Source organism: the organism of the source record quoted next, unplaced genomic scaffold (assembly GCF_019419815.1).
Source record: "Pyrus x bretschneideri cultivar Hongxiangsu unplaced genomic scaffold, Pyrus_bretschneideri_v1 Contig22, whole genome shotgun sequence".
NCBI classification, from domain to species: Eukaryota; Viridiplantae; Streptophyta; class Magnoliopsida; order Rosales; family Rosaceae; genus Pyrus; species Pyrus x bretschneideri.
Window position 1 is genome coordinate 2,507,808 of NW_025999524.1, and position 6,000 is coordinate 2,513,807.

The following is a 6,000-nucleotide window of genomic DNA, read 5'->3' on the forward strand; positions in this document are numbered from 1 at the left end:
ACAACGCATTTCAAAATCGAATCTGATATGCAAAAATTGCACTGCAATTTGTCTAAAATTTGAGACACTTTCGTAGATATCAAAACATCCAGTTGTAATATTTGATTTAACGATTTAATTTAAAAATGAACGACATAACTGACATGTATTGCTTAGACTGCATCTAGGATCTTCAAAATTACACTACAAAATCCTTTATCAGATTTACTATATCTGAAAATTGAAAGTTCAACGGCCAATAACCAACTTGTCGTTGAGATATGTCCAAATGAAATAGTCCCTCAGTCCAAGTTGCTTTTTCAACTGTGCCCTTTTGTGTAAGATTCCATCTGGACCGTCCATAGTCCCAAGTATTTCTGACCACTATCAAAAGGTAATGGCGTTCTACATTTTGTAACCTTTTCTGTTTTCTCACACCTTTCACTGTTTCGAAGGGGTTCACCGCCTTCTGTGGCCCCTCCTGTCTAAGTTCGGGATTTGATACTCTGCACCCAGCAAGGCTGCAACCACAAGTCAAATACATCGACGCAAATTCGTTAGGTGTTATGCCCGTACTTCGGATGTCTTGATTGTTAAATCTTAATGTTCGTGATGAAACCATCCATCATACATGATCGTCTGAACAATGTCGAAACATTAGATGGGCAATATTAAGCCCGAGTTTTTGTTAATTACTCAATTATCTACAATCTAAACTGTTAGAAAACTACAAACATATAACAAGTAAACCTTTTGTAAGTTCATATTGAACAAATTTTGGATTCATAAATCATTACAGTACACACGAATAATATGACATGCGAACGTTATCTTTATAGTTGATTAGTAAAACTTTGTTGCTATGACAGTTTTAGACTGAAGATAGTAGAGAGGATGTCATTTTGCAGTATGTAAAAATCTGCATGTCCTGATAAGTTGTAGCTATTCTTCGTCTTACCAATGATTTTATACCTTTACGATAAAACTTCAACTTTCTGTGCAGAACACCTAATCTTTACTTGCATGGTAGTGTTTTCTCCTGGAACAGTATAAGAATCTGTTAAAGGGGAATTAAAGATTTGATTAGATTGCAGCAAGTGCTAATTATATACCCCGTGAGGATGACTGTAATTAGCAACTCCTCCTAATTAATCTCTATATTGATGTCTTGTCTCACCTCTTTTGTTGTGCTTGTTAAAAGTGATCATCACATGCTAATCATATGGAGCAATCTCCAGCACAAAGATATGATCAATCAATAACTAATCACCACCAACATATGGTCGTCCAGCAATCAAACAAAAAAACAAAAACAAAAAACTGTTTCCCGCAATAGAATTCCTCCAGTTGGAATGAACAAAAATTTAAAAATTAAAAAAAAAATAAAGAACGGTGGAGAAGTTGTAATTTTGAAGATATTTTTCAGTGTGAGAACACGACAAATATACGCCATATGTTTTGAATGTTGTTCTCTTATTACAAGCAGAATATTGTTCTCTTATTACATTAATTTCTCTAGAATCAGAAGCAGAAGCAGAAGGTGGCAGGCACGAATTAGGGAATGTGAGGAGGAGAGCAAGCCCGTGAATCGAAGATATATATCTTTGCGGCAGATTGGCTTTTCTCAGAACTGCTTTTCTTGTTTGCTCTTTTCTTTTATGTTTTAAGCTGCCTTACAGTTATAGGTTAACCAACCCAACTACTTCTAGGATTCTGTCTTCCATAGCACTGCGCCAGTAAAAGCACTTCCCAACTACCCAATGGAGATTTGGTGAAGTGCTTTCAAAGTTTAGGGTTGATGGGGAAAAAGTTTGAGTGTTTCTTCATTCCATAACGGGAAGAAGAGTAAAAATGATTGTCCTTCTAGTTTTGTAATTTGAGGAATGTAAATTACGCAACCAAAATAAGTTTCAAAATTTTGAACCCTGATTAACCAATGATTGTGTTTTGTATGTTATATCTGAAACTACTTTAAACTTTTTTATTTGTAACAACTAAAATACAACTTGTGTATCACATTATTTTTTGGTGTTATTATTGAAAGAAACGTTGATGTCCAGTGATATTGCAGAAAGAAGAAAATGTTACCGACACTAATTATGTTTAAGATTTGCATAGATCCTCTCGTTACAACCTTTAATGATGGATTACTTGACTTTTTCATTAGAATAAACCATAAAAGGTTATGGATACCCATTTGTGAATACCGTATCTTGATGGAATAAATTCGACGATTGGAACTATTCAAATATTCATTTGAAGATTACTCCTAAAAAAATCCTGTGAATTGAAGATTGTTTAATCATCTAAACGAATAAAATAAACTGATAGTTCATCATAAATATGTTACTTAGTAGCTACACCGTCGATTTGTTCTAAGCATTTGAATGACGTGATCTATCTCCTATTGAAATGAATTTTTTGTAGGAGTAACTTTCAGATGAAAGTTAAGAAATTAAACTATTCCAATTATAAAATTTATACTGTCAAGATACGTTTTTCACAAGGACGAAATGAGCTCATCCCCTAGGAGAGGAATGCAAGTTACATATGCAAAAGTTTGTATTGGATCTTGATTTGAATTTTAAATTAGTGTAAGACAGGTTCGGAGTCAAACGACTACACATTATTCCCCTTTGGGTCATGCATGTCCCATAGTTCAAATATGCATGGAAATCTATTGGATACTTTTATGTTACGTGACCCCTCACTATCACAAATTCACAATGGTCATTTCTAAGTACTACGTTATGTAAGATTATGAGTATGAAATATATACAAGAACTAGTTATAGTGTTTGAGATTGATATGGAAAAGTCTTGGTTAAAACTGTTTAGGTTATCCTTATTGTTTTAGGATAACAGAGTTGAGAGAAGTTCCAATTGGTTTTGGAAAAGAACTTAGTGTTGGAACTTCATGAGGTCTCGTAATTCTTTATGGTTTGTATGAGCTTGAATCTCAGTCCAATTTTGATAGGGAATGGACAGAGGAGCACTATATATTTATGGTTGAAACCACTGCTCTAGCGATACCAGTTTATGTTGTTCTAAGTCCTATTGATTAGAGAAGCCATTGTGATCATAAAAGAGGAGAAGGTTTCGAACACAGAGGCTGCAATGGCTTCTTCATCAGGATCGAACAATGCATGTATGTTCTAAAAGCTTTTGGTTCTTAAGTCTGTTAAATGCAAAATTTAGACTAGGTATGATTCAATTGGATGAATTCTTGTTTCTTGGATAAGTTGTTGCGATTTTATTCTTACACGTCATACATATATTGTACCCGTGAAGAAAAACTTTGTAATGAATATTATTAGATTTCAATAAGCAATTTACATTCTGAATGTTTGGTTTAGATTAGATTCCAGCTTATCGAACCTAATATTTAAGTTATCCAGCTACCAACTTCTTGTCACGTAATCTTTTTGTTGAAAAATTGGTTTGAAGTATAGAATCTTGGGTTAATAGCATTTAAAACTATCATTTTCGAGTCCATTTGTTTCTACAAAACATGAGTCATTTTGCACAAACATGACCTAAATCGATGTGATGGTTAACCACACATTAGTTCCATTTTTCAGCGTTGGAATATTTACTCAACCGGCCTCCTTTGGTTTTAGATCACACTGCTAGCTAGAACTAACTCTGATGAACTCGTCCAAAATGGGTCTAAGTCGAGCACTTGTTTAAGATCATAAAAACCGTATAGCCATGTCAAAGGTTCCATGACATAAACCATGAACTTGCATTCAGAACTTTACAGAGAGAAACCCTAAGCAACTGACATATACAATACGCAAATTAATCCGATCATAAATATGATTAGTTGTTTTTGTTTGTGGTTAGTTGTGAGAAGCAATTGTCTTACTTAGGGTTAAGTATGGCCCATCACCTTCTCGACACTATCAAACCAAAAATCCACTCTCAATCGTTCCGGAAGAATTTTTGCGTATCCTGGACTTATGGGCAAAAAACGTCTTTATTGCAATATGTACTACTGAATCAGTTGTTTTATTTTTTTGTACCAACAGTTAAGATATGTTTTACCCTAGCTACTTGCTGCACAAAAAACTAAATCACAAGCTTCCTTGGTTAACGTAATAATCATATGATTAACAATTTTGTATAGAAATTTCATTTTCTTGGTATTCTTATATTGTGATGCTCTCTCTCGTTCCTTAATTAATATATGTGTCAATTCATAATTTGCAGGTAATGAAACATATATAGCTCCATAAGTGTAAGAAGTTAAATAGTATTTGTTGTAAAATGGATAGCAAATGAGGAGAAAATATATTTTTGTAGATTTCATTCGAAGCAATATAACATACATCTTTCCCCCATCGCACGCAAGCAACAACGAGGGGGTTCCATCACGTGTGTACGTAGAGTCACACTTGCATTCACCGACGCACGTGCTTGTACTTCTAGTTCTACGTCCCCTGCAATTGCACGTGCCCAACTGGTCAACTTTAAACTTTCAGGACCCACTGAAGGTTTTGGGCTGAGGCACATGCACCTAAGCTTTTTTTTTTTTTTTTTTTTGTTAAGAGATTAATCACAACTCAACACGTGTAAACACTAGAATAAAATTTTTAGGGTCTCACATCAATGGTAGACAAAAATATAGAACTCTTCTCTACTATAAAAAGAGATCATTCTTCCACAATTAATCTTATTCTGATCTAAGATTCACTAATTCATTATTAGAACTCACTAATGATGATTATGCTAAAATCTTTGTATCATGTAAACTCTACATTATTAATGAAAACTCATCTATCCTCGTGGACTTAGCTCGAGCTAGTGTGAATCACGTAAACCTTGTATTTGTTTCCCCATCTCTTATTTCTTTGCATATTATCTTCACTTGGTGACCAAACAATAATTTAATATCGAACTTGTTATTTAGAAGAGTTAAATTTAAGATCTATCACTTAAAAATAGATAAAAATACAACCAAAGTATAGTGTTAATGACGATATATGTATAGTTTGATGGTTCAAGTTGGAGTACAATATTCAACCATTACTTTAACTATCAATTAAAAAAAATTGCTTGGACGTTTGAATTTCATATTTTTGAAACGTTTGGAACAAGTTTTCTGTCTAGGTGTGGAGAAGGGAACATATCCACATGCAATTAATAAGAATTTCTTTTTAAATAAAAGAAAAAAGCTTGGAGTTTTACCATTCGTGAATTGCTTTCTAATTGGTCAATGTCTTGCAATGGATTAAGCCCATATTATGATGGATATAGATTAACCCTGAGGTTCCCTATCTCGCAGTAATGGCTGCTAAATTAGGAGGGACTCTATCACCACCACCAGTAGCTGGCAAAATGGTCCGACAACTTGAAATACTGAGTAAGAAATTTAGGAGGGCACATGGATGCAATATCTGTCATAGCATCACGCGTGGAAGGCCTCACTTGGAACGGAAAGTAAAAAGGAAAAAAGGCTAACTAAAGTACGAGATTTTCTAATATGGAGTTGCATATTTAATTCTTCATTTATTTGGTGCATGTCATGCATATAATGATCATAGAGTTTTCAATTCGAATAATTGGGTTGCTAAACATGACAAAATAAAATGGTAAAAAAAATGCTAATTTGCATAAATTGCATTGCCCTATTAAGTTTTATCTATTGTGACATCCCACACCGCCCAGGGGACTGATCCTTAAATGTATATTCCCATCCTACCTAGCACGAGGCCTTTTGGGAGCTCACTGGCTTCGGGTTCCGTAGGAACTCCAAAGTTAAGCGAGAAGAGGGCTAGAGCACTCCCAGGATGGGTGACCTTCTAGGAAGTTGCTCGTGAGTTCCCAAAAACAAAACCGTGAGGGAATAGTAAGCCTAAAGCGGACAATATCGTGCTACGGTAGTGGAGCGGGCCCGGGAAGTAGTGCCACCCGAACCGGGATGTGACATTGGTATCAGAGCCTATCCCTGGCCGGAAATGTGCCGACGAGGACGTCGGGCCCCTAAGGGGGGTGGATTGTGACATCTCACATCGCCCAG